Source organism: Cryptomeria japonica, chromosome 7 (assembly GCF_030272615.1).
Source record: "Cryptomeria japonica chromosome 7, Sugi_1.0, whole genome shotgun sequence".
In the NCBI taxonomy this organism is placed as follows: Eukaryota; Viridiplantae; Streptophyta; class Pinopsida; order Cupressales; family Cupressaceae; genus Cryptomeria; species Cryptomeria japonica.
In genome coordinates, this window is record NC_081411.1 from 317,325,297 (window position 1) to 317,344,354 (window position 19,058).

Sequence of the window (19,058 nt, forward strand, 5' to 3'; positions counted from 1 at the left end):
CCATACCCTAGGCTTGGTACGTTGAGTTGGCAAGCATTAGGAATCATGGATAACATGCCCTAATTAGGTGAATCCAGTGGATGGAGATGAAGTATGATTGGAATGGAATTCCATATGGAAGTACAAACCTAAAACCAACATCAGTTCACAAAGGCAATCGAACTGGTGAAGGAGTTTTAACCAATCCCTACTTTTTAGGCTTAGGAAGGGGCAATTAGGCCTAATTAGCCCGATAAGGGTTAGATATGTTAATGACAAAACCCACCTTCGGTTTTGAGATATTGTACATAAACCACAAAAGGGTGTCTATAATGTAAAATATTTCATAGGGTTGTTAATAAGTTTTAGCAAATAAATGCAGATTGCCCCGCTGACAGGGCTACTAGAATTAGGTCTCCTATTAGACCTAAAAGTGCAGTTTGTTTGTAAAACTTGGAACCAGTAAATGTCAAATCTCTTGAGAAAGGAGTAGGGTTAGGAATACCTCCAAAACCTTCCATACTTATATGTGAAGTGTGGGGAATGAATATCCTGTGGTAGAGGGATTGAACTCTTAGGTTGAGTGTGAAAGGGAGTGGGAAAACAAGGTCTCCTAACCAAGAAAATGGAACTCAAAAAAGAAAAAGTGCTTATCCTAGCCTAAAGGCCTTGGGAAGGTCAGAGAGAGTAATTCTTTCAGACCCTTGGAGGGTGTGAGGTGTAGAATCATTGGATGGTTCTTGTGTAGCTTGGAGGAGATACCTAGACAAGGTAGCACAAATAGGTGAAGAGTCAACTCACTCTACATCATGAGCCATCATTTCTAAACATCACCTTAACTGGTGTTTATATATTGAGAATTAGCATTCTCCATGGTTTTTTTCTTCTTGGGTTTTCCATGTAAATTCTAGTGTTTCTTTTGTCTATTCTGTTTTATGCATGTGTTTTAATATTTTTTTAATTTTGTTGATTATTCTGAATTTGTGAATTAAAGTTAGGAAGAAATTTATCGCCAACTGATTCACCCCCTCTTAGTTGCTTGGATATTCAAAAATTAGTTTCAGAGATATGGTTCCTTGATATAGAGCTTAATTGCTTGAGATAGAGCTTGATCTGATGGCATGCAAGCTATCCATTCCTATTTTTAAAGGATCTGATTATAGCTTCTAGAAAGTGAAGATGAGAGGTTATTTGGTTTCTCTGGGTTACAATACTTGGAAGGCTATGGAGACTAAGTATGTTCTACTAGCAAATGGTCTTAACACTCTAGATGAGATTCAATCTTGTAAAGAAAATGAAAAGGAAAGGTATGCTATCTTCAGTGCATTATCAAAAACTAAATTAACTAAAGTTATCTCTTTGAATACTACTCATGAGGTCTGGCAAAATATGAAAGACATCTATGAAGGGAATGAGATAGTCAAGCTAACAAGGAGTTTAACAGCTAATAGAAGATATGAAAACCTAAGGATGGAAGGAGAAGACATTGTAAGCTATTTTGAGAAAGTTGATACCATAGTAAATGAGATCAGAGAACTCAGAGGTACCTTGACTGATGAAGATGTGATTGACAAAATCCTAGTGACATTATCGGTAAGCTATAGTGATAAGATTTTAGCGATTGAAGAAACTTATGGTCCAATAAATTCACCAAAGAATAGCTTTTTGGTACCCTGAATGCATTCAAATTAAGGAAATTTGGAAAGGACAAAGACAAGCCAGAGACCGCAGCTAAGGCATCCGAAGTCCAGATGATGAAGAGAGCTCGGATGAGGTGGAAGAAAACTTTGTGAAAAAATTAAAGAAAGGCACTAGCAAGTACAAAGGTATGTTACCCTTTAAGTGTTTTAGATGTGGTAAGATTGGTCATATTGAAACTAGATGTCTGGAAAAGGGAACTAGACATAAATTTAAGGAAAACAAGGGTAAATTCAATAAGAATGGATATTATATTAAGGACGATTCTAGTATCTCAGATGATGAATCAAACTATAAGGATGGTGATTGCTTTTTTCTAGTAGAAAAGGATGTTCCTAAGTTTGATATCTCTAAGACTGTTGCCAATGCATTTCATGCTAGAAGAGATAAGAATGAATGGTTGATTGACAATGGATGTTCAAATCATATAACTAGTGATAAAAGTAAATTCATAAAACTTGAAAGATATGATGGAGGTTTAGTTAGGTTTGGAGATGATCAAACATAATAAATTGTTGGTATTGGTTCAATTACTTTTGATGGAAAACATAACACTTACAATGTTTATTATGTGAAGGGTTTTCTTTGTAATGTCTTGAGTGTTGGGCAGATGTGTGAAAATGAATACAATGTTGTTTTTAAGGATAATGGATGTGAGATCTGAAAGGAGTCCAAAATGGTTATTGCAACTGGAAGAAGGACAAATGGAAATATGTACCAGTTGGAAGGAGCTACAAAACACTACTTGATATCACAACTTGATGACAGTTGGCTATGGCACCGAAGGATGTGTCATATATCAATTTTGACAACTTGGTATAGGTTAGTTCAAGGAGTGTAGTAAGAGACTTTCCCAGATTGACTAAACCAGAGAATAACATCTGCAAGGAATGTCAAATAGGAAAGAAGACTAGAAGCACATTCAAAGGAAAGGAGTACTCATCCATTGGATTACTGGATTTGGTTCACATACATTTTTGAGAGGTATTTAATGTTACTGATTGATGATTATTCTAGAATGACTTGAGTTTCATTTATAAGAGAGAAATATAAAGCATTAGAGAAGTTCAAGATAATCAAGGTTAAAGTTGAAAATGAGGTTGATAATAAGATCAAGTGTTTAAGGTTTGATAGAGGAGGAGAATTAATCTCAGATGAGTTCAATGACTTTTGCGAGAATCATGGCATCAAAAGACAGTTATCTACTCCTTGGACACCTCAGTAGAATGGTGTATTTGAAAGAATGAATCGAACTATACAAGAAGCAGCTAGAACCATGATAAAAGGAGCAGAGTTACTAGAAGTTTATTGGAAAGAAGCAATTCATACAACAGCATGCACAGTTAATAGAATTTTGTATCAAAGAAAGTATGTTAAGACATCTTATGAACTAGTAGAGCTCCGATAGTAAAATAATTCAAATTTTTTGGAAGCAAGTGCTATATCCAGAGAGATGAGGATAATCTTGGAAAGTTTGATAGTAGAGCGGATGAAGGCATATTCTTGGGTTGTTCAACAAAGAGAAAAGCATATCAATGTTACAACAAAAGATTGAATAAGATTGGTGAAAGTGCAAGTGTAAAAGTTGATGAGAATACTTCAAAGGATTCAGAGATAGTAGCAAGATATGAATCTGATGAGTCAGAAGAAAAGGAATAGAAAGAAGAGAGTAGGAGTGAAGAAAAGAATGATCAAGATGCTCTGGCATCTGCATCCAAGACTCCAAGGTATGTCTGAAAGAATCACTTAGAAGAATAGATCATCGAAGACAAGAGAAAAGGTGTTATCACAAGAAGCAAAGCAGCACAAGAACAGGTCTTGTTGTGTTTGCTATCTTAAAGTGAGCCAAAGATAGTGGAAGAAGCTTGTAACAATCAGAACTAGATGAAGGCAATAAAAGAGGAACTAGATTAGATTGAGAAAAACTAGATATGGTAATTAGTCAATAGATTGGAAGACAAGAATGTGATTGGAAATAAGAACAAGTTGGATGAAAATGGAAAGGTTATAAGAAATAAGGCAAGATTGGTTTGCAAAGGATACACTCAGATTCAAGGAATTGACTTTGATGAAACTTATGCCTCGGTTGCAAGAATGGAGGCAATCAGGATGTTGCAGAAATTTATAGAATTCAATAACTTCAAAGTTTATTAGATGGATGTGAAATCATCATTCATGAATGGAGAATTGAAAGAAGAAGTTTACATTGAACAATCGAAAGGATTCAAGTTGAGATATGATTCAAACATTGTTTGTAGATGAAAAAAGGCTTTGCATGGACTAAAACAAGATCCTAGAGCTTGGTATGGGAGATTAGACAAGTATCTAATTGATCAAGGATTTCAGAAGGATTCAATGGACAAAAACTTTTACTTCAAGAGAGATTCAGGTAAAGTTTTAGTTGTGGTTGTATATGTTGATGATATAATCTTTGGAGGAAATAAAGACATGTGCAGAAGATTTGTTGATGAGATGAAAAAAGAATTTGAAATGACCATGATTGGTGAGTTAAATTTCTTCCTTGGATTGTAAGTTAATCAAAATGATAAAGGAATTTTCATTTCTCAGTCTAAGTATGTCAAGGAACTGTTAAACAAGTTTGGGTTGGAGAATTCTAAACTGGTATGTACACCTATAACTACCAGATGCAATTTAACTAAAGATGACAAATCACCTAAGGCAAATGCAAGTCAGTATAGATCAATGATTGGAGGACGGTTATATCTGATTGCTACCAAACCAGATATCATGTATGCAACTGTTTTTTGTAGCAAGGTTTTAGAAAGAACCAAAAGAATCACATGTTGTGGCAATGAAAAGTATTTTTAATCATCTTAAAGGAACAGAAGAATTTGGTTTGTGGTATCCCAAGAGCTCATATTTTACCCTCACAACTTACACAGATGTAGACTAGGTTGGGAGTGTTGATGACAGAAAAAGAACAAGTGGAGGAGCATTCTTCCTTGTATCTCGGTTAGTTGTTTGGTCAAGTAAGAAGCAAGATTGTGTGTCTCTATCTACAACTGAAGAAAAATACATTGCAACATCTTCTTGTTGCACTCAAATTCTATGTATGAAGCAGACTTTAAAGGACATTGGTGTAAAGTTTGATGACCCTATTTCAATTATGTGTGATAATACTAGTGCAATAAATATTTCAAAGAATCTAGTACAACATTCCAAAATAGAACATATATCTATCAAGTATTACTTCTTAAGGGAAAAAGTTCTAGATAATGAGGTCAGGCTTTAGTATGTACCTAGAAAAGAGCAAATTGCAAACATATTCACTAAGGCATTGTGCAAAGATACTTTTGAGTATCTCAAGTAGAAGTTGGGGGTATTACCCCTCCCCAATTTGAACTAATGTGCATCATAGATGTGCATTGGTCCAGTGAGAAGCCTATATATTCTTTTCTGAACTGATGCTTATGTGATTCCTCTTAGTAGGAGCAAGAATGAGTTTCTCAGGGGGAGTTTTGTCCTCCTTTTTCATTTTTGTCAAAAGGGGGAGAGAGAGAGTTGACTATGCATAATGATGATCTTTCATTTTTTGACTTTTTTATTGTTGTTGATGGATGTTGCCATCAATGACAAAGGGGGAGATAGTTAGCATTACATTATGTGTTTTCATTGATGTTAAATCTTTTGGTCCAAATTAGGTCTGGATGTGGTATGATGAGTAGAAGTGTTTGATTAAGATATGTCGTGTGCTTAAAGGTTTCCTGGTTTTACCAGATGAGTTTGGTATCTTGGAAGATGTTTCTCAGTATTATCTTTGGGTCTAGATTGGTCAAGAGCTCAAGGTTTTAGACCAGATATTATATAATGTGTGGATGTGTTTTGGGTTTTCCATTGGTAATTTATGTAGCATGTTGATTTTTTCGATGAGGAATGGTGTAATATGGTCTACTTCTCATTCTTTCCCACCACCGGAATGTTTAGTGGAGAGCTATTTTAGATCTATGTCTTAGTTGACATTGAGAATTATGATATCCAGAGACAATATATATAGGAATATAATTTGATGAGTTGAATCATGTCTTTTTTGCATTGAAGACATGCGAGATTGAAAGAATCTAGTAGTTGTGTGAGTATAGTATTGTGGATTGTTACCAAAAGAAGTTTTGATAATGCAAACTATGTTTTTGCAGTGGATTATCTTTCTCTTTCTTTATTCTTTGGTAGTGATCCTTTCAAGGTAGTGAGCCCACTAATAGTGAGCACATTAGCAATGAGCCTTTCAAGGTAGTGATCCTACCTACAGTGAGCACCTTGGCAGTGAGCCATCATTTGTAAAAATCACCTTAACTGGTGTTTATATATTGAGAATTAGCATTCTCCATGGTTTGTCCCTTCTTGGGTTTTCCATGCAAATTCTGGTGTTTGTTGTGTCTAATCTATTTCATGCATGTGTTTTCATGTTTTTTTGATTCTGTTAATTATTTTGGATATCTGAGTTAAAGTTAGGAGAAAATTTATTGTCAACTGATTCACCCCTCCTTTTCAGTTTCTCGGATATTTAACAAATCTCAGTTAGAAAGTGAAATGAACATGGCTACATAGACTATCTTAGTTGGAGAAGGAGATTAATTTAGCCTTGGTTAAATTATAATATTTTATGCTAACTTTTGCATTCTACGGATGTCCTTTTTTAATGTAGGATCAACTTGGTGGTAGTCTTAATGAAGTAGCGTAATTGTATGATCTCTTCAAAGGCCATTTCAATCAGATTTCTTCATCCTTCATCGTCTATTGGTTGTTTGTCCTGCTCCAATATTCAAATTAATTCCCCAACCCTCTCAGTCCAAGGAAGTAGAAAATCAATAAGGGGGTGTGGTTTGGGGTCTTTCTAATCATGGTGTTGCAAGGGAGGGTTTTAAGATTTGCTTGCACATCCAACCTGTATGGTCTCTCCTTCAACCTTGAACTCTCTCGTGGAGAGTTGTTAGTTTGATTGTGGTTACTTTCCTATGGGTGGACTTTTAAGTTGTCAAACTTCCTTTCTAATGCCTATTGGGAAGAATGATTACATTTTGATATATGCTTTTGGATTCAGTTGTGTAGGAGTTTATTTGCATCAACATTTTGAATCACACTCTATGATTCATCATCAGGATGAGAGTTGTAGGAGAAAAATGTATGTAATTACAATCCAATGCCTCATCCTGATGATGAATCACAGAGTGTGATTCAAAATGTTGATGCAAAAAGACTTCTACACAACTGAATCCAAAAGCATATATCAATTTGGCATGGACTGTGGGAATCTCATCTCTCTAAATGATTACATTTTATCATGTGGAGTCATTTTGATAAATCTGATTATACTTTATGATAATTTGATCGATTTATGGGTCTTATAGATGCCAACATTCTCATTGTGGCTCTAGACTACTTTACTATTCTCCATTCACTTAATGCCTGATTGAAATTGAATTGAAAGAATCTATGGAGGAACCATTGAATATTTTGTTGCTTTATCATCTTCCTCTTACTAACAGTGATCATCATATGACCTCATTGTATGATGATAATTAATAGTCCCCTAGAGATTGGCCTAAGCAATTGGATCTCTTTGTATGATCATGAAAATCCCCCAGTGGTTGGTCCAAGCAATTGGACTTCTTATCATGATCCATAGTCCCCTCTACACTCAATGTATTTAAATTATTTTTTTTTGTAAATATAGTTGTTGCAGAATTGGTTCTTTTTGTATGTTTGATAATGTAGGGAGGATTTTATCTTTTGTGGCTAGAGTATATGTGCCTGAGGTTTTAATAGAACATTAGTAGGGGAGTTTGGTTTGAGTTCTTTTTTATCATGGTGTTTCAAGGGAGGGTTTTAAGATTTGTCTACACATCCAATGTAATGCCTTGCCAGGAACCCTAAAGGAAAACAACACAACTAGGCAACTAAAGGGTGAAATAAAAAAAAAATTAAATTAAGTGCATTAATTATAACCATTGCACATCTAATAACACATCGGAAGACTAACACACGATTTCCTAAGGGTTACCAACGAAAATTAATTCGTAGATTAAATGAACACCACGATTAATCCAATTATCCATTTAAATTAGATAAAGTAAATGCTTAAGCTCAAAACTACACATACATCTAAATTCCATTATGAAAAAATCAAGTATACCAATACATTCAATTTTTCATAAATCATTTATACATAAGATCAAAGCAACTGAATTAACATACATTCCACTTACATAATATTACAATATCCACAATTACATGGCTTCCAAAAATGCCATAGATACAAAGTTACAATATCAAGGTTACATAAAAGTTGATACAATGACCACAAGGTCTCAACTGAACAAAGATCATGAACAAGAGCTGGTACATGAACCACGAACCAAGAAACACCAGCGAAGCCTTTCCTTGCCTAAAGATACAATCCAGAACATCTGATGGGAAGTGGCACTACCACCTGACCATGTGATCCATAAATGGAACCACCCCACTGTGCTAGGAGATAGTAGAAAACCCTCAAGCAAGCAAAGTAGACAAGTACGAAAGAAATACAAGACTCCGCAAACATCCATGTGACTCAACTCACAAAACACTAGTGACTCTAAGGAGAGAGTGTCATCGCATAGCTTAAGATGGATACCATGGTACAGCCTCCATAGGTCTCGGCCCCCATCCTGGGTTTCTCCTGGTAACCTCTCCCGAGCCTCCAGTTCCAACTAAGTCTCATGCGGAGCCTACCAATCCTTTCGTGAAGACAAGGTGGTAATTTTTCCATTCCAGGCCTTCTTGTAACATTATGAGCCCTGTACAAGCACTACACCTATGTACGAGGTACATTATCTTAATTAATATTTATTCTACCCACCCCCTAATCAATTATTAGGTTATCAATTTTTAACTGACTTCCGATGGGTTATCCTGTCATCCACTTCGGGCACGGCCCCCACTCGAAAGCCACTCTCTCTCATAAGACACTAACAGGAAAGGTCTCTCTACAAGAACTCTATGGAGAAATAGACAGCCATAACTAATCCTGACAAACCACAGGTGAAGGATACACAATCACTAACCCAGGATTGACCATTTGGACAAAACACACAATGACTCACATCAATAAGGTTATACAACAACACGTGACCAAGGAGGTAAAATAACATATGACACAATGACAACTCAACCAAAATTGCAACGAAATTAAGCTTGACTGCAAATACCATTTACACAAGATCCTAATACAGGCAATCTTTTTTTTAAACAACCAAAAGCATAAATAACTTGCAATTAAAGATTTTTCAGAAAATAAGAAAATACAACTATATTAATACAAAGAAATCAATCTGTCATTTGTCCAATAAAGTTAAATAAAATCATATAAAAATTAACCCCCTAATTATATGTTCATGATTAATTTTACAAATAAACCCAATTAGATTATATTAATAATCTAAATTAAATTAAAAATTAAAAATTAAATATAATAATATAATATAATTACATAAATATATATATTCTACGAATATAATATTATATAATTATATCACATTAAAATATATAATAAAAAGAAGATTTAATTTTGAAATATCTTTCATTTCGAAAATAAAATAATTAAACCACAGAAAATACTATATACATATATATAATAATATTATTATTATTATTATTAATTTTATTTTATTTTTTTTAATTAATTTAATTTTTTTTTTTTTTTCTTTTTTTTTTTTACATACAATAACCTAAAAAACAATAAATTCTATTTTCAACCAAAATTTATTTCCAATCAAATTTATTAAAAGGGAAATTAATTAATACATAATTTCTCCAAAATAATATAATAAAACAATTTCCCTTAACTTTTAATAACACAATAAATTTAATTAATGATTAAATTTATTTCTAAAATAACTAAATAATTCCACAGAGATGCACAAATATTAAAAAGGACTGCCATAGCCAAGTATCGAAACAAAAATCAAACAAGAGAAAATATTTTCTCTAGTAATCTCATTCCTCCCAAATCTTGCAATTTTCATGCACAATAAAAATCTTGGCAAAATTTGCCATAATAACTTTTCTCAATCTTCTCAAAAGTTTAATCTAAAAACACCCAGAAAATAACTTCTTTCTAGAAACCAAAAATTAACTTTAGGATTGGACTTTAGCCAAGAACAAGAAATAATCAGACAAGATTTTAGATTTGACAAACATCTTAACACACACATCAAAAATTTGTAGAAGAGAACCAATCCTTCAACAAGCTTCCGAATAAATTTCTCTTCACCTAAATCCCTGACCTGTTTCCTATCTCTCTCTAAAATAAAGACCTATTCCCCTTTTAAACTAAAATTCTAGGCTGAATAGCTTTTTCTCAAAAACCTAAATTTAGAATAAAAGTAATTTTCTTTTCTTTTCTAATTTTATAACAAAAGATAAGCTAACATGCAATAATTAAAAATCATTATTCTTTCTTTTCTTTTCTCATGCAAATTAATTAATTTTCTAAATAAAGAATTAAAACAATACTTTAATTCTAATTAATTCCTTTATTTATTTATTTATTTATTTATTTATTTATTTATTTATTTATTTAAAATTCTAGGAACAATAAATGCAATTAATCTAATTTATATTTCATTAAAATTTAAATAAAATATATTTCTAATATCATGCAGCTTGCAACTTAATTTAATAACTTCTTTTAATTAATTAAATTTATAATTTCAATGCATACATAATTCAACTATGAGATAACTCCATAAACTTAATTACTTAAATCCACTAAAACACACAAACTGAACAAACCTCAAGCAAATACTCATAAAAAGGTCAAACGACAAAATATGAAGACCGAACAAACTGACAGGACGACCAAATGATGACACTCACACAAGTGTAAATGAGTAAAATAGGGTCAACTACTATCTCCTCCACTTCCATCAGAAAATATAAGGCATGCTCAGACCTGTGAAGCCAGGTGGAGACGATACCTCGTACCTACCCGGTACTTGTACCTACAATATCCTGCATCACCGAACCACACATGCATATATACAATATAGAAAACATGGTATACACACCGATGAAGGAGAATCATGACGTTCCCTGTCTCACCGAAATGAGTGAAAGAAAATCGTCCCCTTGCATCCAATACACTCGCAGACACACAACATATAATTACATATTGCATAGATAAAGTAAAGTGTTAGTACATAGCAATAATCCATAAAATGCCATAAATTGTAAGTACTAAAATACTGGAAATAAATTATGCATCTCATATCTAGATAAAGGATGAAATAATATCATAAAAGTCTGAATAACACATCATGGTAATGTATCCACTGAAAGTAAACAATAATAAAATATGAGTCTAATGAGTTCACATGAGTAGGGGTACTACATCCAACCTGTGTGGTCTCTCCTTCAACCTTAGACTTTGTGTTGGAGAGTTATCAATTTGATTGTTGTTACTTTCCTATGGGTGGATGTTTAAGTTTTCAAACTTCCTTAATAATGGATATTGTGCAAAATGATTACATTTTATCAGGTGTGGAGCCTTTGTGACAAATTTGATTATACTTTGTGAGAATTTGATCAATTTTTTGGTCTTATGGATGCCAACATTCTCATTGTGGCTCTAGACTACTTTATTACTCCCTATTCACTCAATTCCTGATATAAATTGAATTGGAAGAATCTATGGAGGAACCATTGAAGATTTTGCTTCTTTGTCATCTTCCTCTTGCTTACAATGATCTTCAGATGACCTCGACATATGATTATAGTGCTTTATTTGACAATTAACAGTCCCCTAGAGATTGGCCCAAGCAGTTGGATCTCTTTGTATGATCATGACAATCTCCCAGTGCCTAGTCCAAGCAATTGGATTTCTTATCATGATCTATACTTCCCTCTTAACTCAATGTATTTAAATTCTATTTTTTGTAAACACGGTTGTTGTAGAATTGGTTCTTTTTGTATGTTTGATGTTAATGGGAGGATTTTATCTTTTGTAGTTGGGGTATATGTGCCTGAGGTCTTTTGGTTCAAATCAAAGATGCTCACTTTGAATATCTTATCTTCCTGGAAATTTTGTTAAATTTTTCAATGGAGGTTTTTGTTACTATGTAAACTTTATTTATATAATTAATATATTTTCAGTGACTTAGGTCAATTTTATCCAAAAGAAAGAGTATTGGAAGAAGGTTTAAAATCTGAAGTAAATCAAACACGAAAAAAGAATGACATTAAAAATCCTAATCTATCCACCCAAACCAAGTTTGCATTCATTATTATTAGGAATAATCCATGAGGGTGAGCTAGGTCAAAATGGAAAGAGGAGAGTTGGTGGTAAATCCTCCTAGGAGACTAGAGATAGGGCATGAGAGTTCCTAGAGAGGACCATTACTTCTCCTCTCATTCTTCTAATCTAAGTGTAGTTTTGAATATATATTTTTATGTTTTAATTAGTATATATGCATTACAATCATAATACAATGCTCTCATAAAATAAGCTTGCCTTCTAGGGCAAAACATAGTGAACAAAATATCCACCATGAGAACTATGACCTAATAATAAATAATCAAGATAATTTACAATAATAAAATATACATTAAATGTGGCTTTGAGGGTGTTGCTCCCAAATTCCCACATCAAGGCACATGGCCCCTAGACTCCACATTGAGGGGGCAAATTCCCCCCTTCCTCGGACCCTACAAGGGGGTACCACCCCTTGTAACCCTCTATGCTCATTTACCAATAGTAACTTTTTATTATTGCAAGGTTGAGGCACCAATTTCCCAATAAAAATAGTATTAATCTTATTGAAGAACAAAAAGGAAAGAATGTAGAGTAATCTATGAGGCCAAACATAGTGAGTATGAAAGAGAAATGGTCTGGTAATTTAAAGACAATGAAAGTAGTATCAAACAAAGAAAGAAAGAATATGAATGATGGCTTTTTCAAGTCTAGAAGAAAAAAGATCCAGAAGGAAAGCATCAAGAGGACAATGATTCAATATTAGATTCAATTATTCCTTTTCTAATTATTATTTTAGTTGCAATAATTTTGGTCATAAAGAAGTGAATTGTAGGAGAGGTCAAGTTAGAAGAAATAACTTTATCAATAGCAATGTGTTTTATCCATTATTTAATTTTAATATCATTTGTCATAAGTGCAACAATTACAGTCATGTTGCAATAAAATGTAGAAGCAATTTTATGAGTTGTTTTGTGTTGGAATTAAATGAAATGGTCCTATAAATTAAAATAGTTATTTCAAGAAGGTTTAGAAGAAGAAACCAGAAGAGATTAATACTAAGAAATCTTTGGTAGCTCAGATTCCACATTATGCCAAGAAGGAGAAGAATTTATGGATTATTGATAGCAGATGTTCAAGTCACATGATTAGAGATAAAATCAAGTTCATGAATTTCAAAAAATATGACGATAGCGATGTCACTCTTGGTAACAATTTTGTTGCCTAAATTGTTGGAATGAGTACATTGAATCTTAATGGTAGCAAGAAGAAAACCTACAATGTTCTTTATGTCAAAGGTTTGAAAATAGTTTGTCTTTTAGTGAGAAAGGGTTTAAAACCATAAAGAATGATACTAGAGAATTGGTTTCGGAAAGAAGAACTAAAATGGTGTATATCATCTAAGAGAAGGAAATGGACAAAATTATTTTGTCATACAGAGAGAAAAAATTGGATTTTACACAAAAGGATGGGACATATCAACTTTGATGATCTTGTCAAAAATGGCTTGAAAGGAATGGTAAGACACATGCCTAAGATCAAGAAGCCTTCACCTACTAGTTGTAAACCGTGCCATGAAGGAAAGTAGATGAAGAATAAATTTCCTACAAAGGAATACTCTATCACAAATCTATTGGATTTGATTAATGTTTATTTGTGTGGTGCTATTAGAAAAAAGTGTCTTCAAGGTGACAAGTGTTTCATTATGCTTACTGATGATTATTCTAGAATGTCTTGGATTAGTTTTCTAAAAAAAAATTCAAATGCTTTTGAAAATTTCAAACCTTCTAAGGCACTAGTTGAGAATGAAACCGGTAGAACAATCAATTTTTTAAGATCAGATAGAGACGGAGAGTTCGCCTCTATTAGATATGAAGAGTATTGTGCAAAACATAAAATTTGAAGATAATATTTAGCACCTATAACCCAACAACAAAAAGGAGTGGCAAAAAAGAAGAACCAAACTATTCAGGAGATGGCTAGAACTATGCTAAAGTAGGCACAGTTACCAAATATGTACTAGAGAGAAGCATGCCAAATAGTAGTATAAATTATAAACAAAGCTCAAATCATACCAAGGAAAACAAAGACACCATAAGAGTTATGGAATAGAAGCATTTCAATATATTTGGAAGAAAACACTACATCAAAATAGATAAAGAAAAATTAGTTAAGCTTGATTCTATATCGAATGAAGGTACTTTTCTTGGATATTTAATGAATAGAAAAGCATACATATGTTATAACAATAGATTAAAGAAAGTATTATAAAGTGCAAGTGTAAGTATTGATGAAATAGTGCAATCAGCTGAGGTTCATGAAGATAACATTTGAAAAAGTTGATATAATTCATAAAAGTGAGGAAGATTCTAGAAATGAATTAGAGATAACTAATGAAAATACTCAAGCAAGGTATGTGCAAGAATCACTATGAAGATCATATTATATGAGACAAAGATAGTGGTATTCAAACTAGGTGAAGATCTTAGGGAACAAATGAACAAGTACATTTTGTCTTGCTATCAGAAATTAAACCAAGAAATTATGTAGAAACAAGCAAATAGAGAGGCTAGCAAGATGCCATGGAAGTAGAATTATCTTAAATCAAGAAAAAAGAGAGATGGGAGTTAGTTCCAAGACCTAAAAAATAAGAATGTGATAGGCACTAAGTGGGTCTTTAGAAACAAGCTCAATAAAGAAGGAAGGGTGATCCAGAATAAAGTCAGATTGGTGAGAAAAGGATATGCACAAGTTGATGGTGTGAATTTTGAAGAGACGTTTTCTCTAGTATCTAGACTAGAAGATATTAGGATGCATTCACTTTGTCAGAATTTAAGAACTTTAAATTTTATCAGATTGACATAAAGTTTGCATTTCATAATGGAGAACTAGAAGAAGAATTCTATATTGAACAACTAGAAGGATTTTAGAACTCAAACAAACCCAACTTTGTGTGTGAACTGAAGAAATATTTGTATGGACTCAAACAAGCTCCAAGGGCCTAGTATTCTTGATTGGAAAGATATCTATAATAACAAGGTTTTAGAAGAGGTTGTGTAGACAACAACCTAACTGATCGTGATCAGTTATTGATTGTTGTTGTTTATATTAATGATATTATCTTTGGATGAAGTAGTGATATCATGTGTAGGGAGATTTAGCATGAAATGCAAAAGGAGTTTGAGATGTCAATTCTTGGTGAATTATCTCTCTTTCTCAAGTTTACAAATTTCTCAATCAAAATGGGGTATATTCATTTCTTAGACCAAGTATATAAAGGAGATGTTGAGAAAGTTCAAGATGGAAGAATCTAAACCAATAGGAACACATATGGATACTGGATGTAAGCTAAGAAAGGATGATGATTTAGCTCTAGAAAATCAAACACTATATAGATCAATGGTTGGGAGTTTGTTGTATGTGACTGCATCTAGACTGGATATCATGCAGGCAGTTGGAATAGTTGCTAGATTTTAGCCAACACCAAAGGAGACTCATGTCAAAGTAGTGAAGAGGGGTTTTTGGTACCTGAAAGCTACAATAGTTTTTGGATTATGATATCCTAAGAATGAAAATTTCAATTTGACTCCATGCATTGATGTAGATTGGGCTAGATGTATTGATGATTGGAAGAGTACAAGTGGAGGAGACTTATTTTTTAGTGATATTATAGTTTCTTGGTTGAGTAAGAAGTAGGATTTAGTGTTCTTGTCCACCGCAAAAGCAAAATACATTGCAACAATTTCCAAATCCACTTAATTTCTATAGATGAAGAAAAATCTAAAGGAGATGAAGGTGGAGTTTAATGAACCTATTTCAATTCTTTGTGATAATACAAGTGGACCAATATCTTAAAGAATATAGTAATGTACTCAAGTACAAATAAATTGCAATTAAGTACCATTTCTTGAGAGAGAAAGTTGTAGACAGAGAGGTGAAATTGGAGTATGTTGAGAGAAAGGTACAAATTATAGATATTTTCACAAAACCTCTTCCCAATGACACTTTTGAGAATTTTTGGAAGAAGCTAGGAGGGGTTGCTCCCTCCTCTTGAATCAAGAGGTACAAGGTGAGGGGGATTGTTGACTCCCTACTGCAAGAAGGCTTGGTGGTCTTGTAAAATGATTAAAAGCTAAATTTTAGAAGGAAAAATGATGACTAACTCAAGGGAAGTCTTTTTGAGAAATGGACAAAAGAGATTTGGAATGGTAGTTGGTCTTTGCCATTAATGTCAAAGGGGGGAAATGGACTCAAAATGCTAAGAATAATGGAGCTAAAGTTATTTCTGATAGGGGGAGTCCTCGATCCTGATATATTAGATTTCTCTAATATATGTTGATGTGCTAGCAACATTTTATTATTTGTCATCAATGAAAAAGGGGAGGATTATTGGACAAAAGTTGTCATTGATGTCGAAAAGAGGTTGTCTTAAAGGAATGTTGCTAGATAAATATTTTTAGTGGAGTTTCAGTCATGTTGCTTACATCTACTACATCTAAAAGGTTGAAGAAGTTGTGGTATTTTTCATGTCATGTCAAAGTATTTTGAGTTTCTTTGAGTTGTTGTAGTCCCATTGATTGATATGACTATAAAATTGGTTGAAAGATGTGTGTACTATCATGGTGCATCTATTAAAACTGATGGAAGTGTTCTAGAAGTCTATTCTAGAAAGTTGGTTAAAGTTACCTAGTTAGTATGTTTGTTTTGGTAACTTGCAAAGGTCTATATTTTCTAATTCTTAAGAGTTATGACTTGTGGTTTGGATGGAGAGTATGCTTACACATGTTCTATCAATATCTAGAGAAGCCAAAAATTTTGCATGGTAGAACATAATATTTGTTTCACTAGTTTGTTACTAGTGGTTGTTAGATCCTATTTGTGTTTTGGAGTGATGCAACAATTATTTTATGTTTACACTTTCTTAAATTCATGGTGGATGTTCTTTGAGTTCAGTTTGAATCTCAATAGGATCTGCATGATATGTTTGTTTGTGTGGAACCATGTGTGAACTCTTTAGGTGTGACCTATTACATGTTTGATATGGTTGACTTATGAATAAAGTGTAGTGTGTGTGTCTGGTAGAGATTGCACATGTGGAAAACCTATTGGACCTTCTTAGTATTTCCTATGAAGCATGTGGCATGTTCCTTTGTATTAATATGTGTATGCACTGATTAGGACTTGGCTTATTACATGTTTGGTGAAGAAAAGTTGTGGCTGAATTATAAATGATCAATTTTGTTTTAGGACAACATATAATTTTTAATTGTAATTGAAACACATTTATTAGTTTCATAGATTCATTTCAGTGCATGTGTTAGTTGTGCATGCTCTTAATGATATACTTTTGAGGATACAAGTTCATATCATGTGAGCTAAAGAATGAGATACAGTATGGTTTCTTGCTTCATGTGTGCCATCATTAGAATATCATAATTTTTAAATGAGAGTGTATGGAAGTTGATTTGATTAACATGCAAGTTGTATGTTGAAATTCCTAATTTTGTATCTTTCATAGTGTTGAGATTGAGATCCTAGTTCTTGAGTTGTTGCTTAGACCTAGTTCTTAAGTCGTGTGTCTAGTGGGTTGGTGTCTCTAGTAGGTTGGTTCCTACTAAATCTATGTAAGTAATTCATTATTTGTAAGGCTAGATTTGGGAAGTAGATTCAAGAAGCTATTCTCATCATGGTTTTTGTCATCATTTGCTTCCACATATATTTGGTGTTTATTGTGTGAATGTGTGTTTATTTACATGCTTTATTTGCAACATTATTGAGATATTTAAGTGAAGTTAATTTGTTGATTGATTTTATAAGTTATTTGTAATAATCAATGTTGAATAATAAGTGAAAATTGGATATACCGATTCATGCCCCACCCTTCTTAGTATATTGTGTGCCCTTCAATTATTCTTGGATAGAATTTCTCATTAATGTGAAAAGGAAGTTGTCTTAGAGTAAGATTGTTGGAAAAATGTTTTCAATAGAGTTTTAGTCATGTTACTTGCTCCTACTAAATTTGGAAGGTTGAAGAAGTTATGTTACTTGTCATATCATGTCAAATAATTTGAGTTCTTTGAGTTGTGGCAGCCTCATTAATTGATATAAACATGAAATTTTTTTAAACATGTCTGTATTATCATGGTGCATTTGTTCAAGGTGATGGAAGTATTCTATAATTTTGTTTTAGAGCATTGTTTGCAATTGATGAATAATGATGAACAACAAATACCCTAACTGGTACTGAGAGGGGGGGGTGAATCAATACATACAAGAACTTCTCCACAACTTATAATGATAACTGGTTGTCTTCATTACTAGACTTAACCATGGTGATACCGGTTAAATAGAGTAAGACTTCAAACATCTAAACTAGTAAACTGAATACTACAAATATCATTCAACACTTGATAACTACTTCACCCATAAACATATGCATGTGTTGTATCAGTAATACCATAACTATTATCTGTGCATGCATAATCACCGAAATAAAGAATACTTAATCATCACATGAAAAATGTACAACTCATGACACATAGATTTTTCATGTGAAAACCCAAATGGGAAAAAACACAGTGGGGATGAATACCCACAAGCTTGTTTTGAACTCTTTTGAAGCTCGCTCGATTAGGAGCCTAGTCCGGTTAAAGACTTTTACAATAAGGTTTTGCTAGGAACCGATCCTATTAAAGATCACCCGATTAAGGGATGGCTATATACCTTGTTAAAGGTTGAAACCTTGTTAAAGGTTACCTTGCTAGAGGATTTAAAGAGCTCAATGAACTTGAGTCACCTGGCTAGAGGATTTTCAGTAAGCCTGTTAAAGCTACCCGGCAAAGGGATTTTCCTTTTGTTGAAATGGTTAGAAGACAATAGGTAAAACTCTGATCTGATAACAGCACTATATGCCAAGGTAGATCCTTTTTAGTTCCTCTACTCTGCAATCACACTTTGTAATTTTCACATTGGTTTGGCAAGTATCTCATCACTTGGATCCATACACAACTTTTGCCAACAACTTACAATAACAAACATCATCGACCTTATAGACATCAATTAGGTCGGTAGCATAAACCCCAAACCCTAAGCATCTTAGGTTTACAATTACAAGCGATCCAATCCTGACCATACA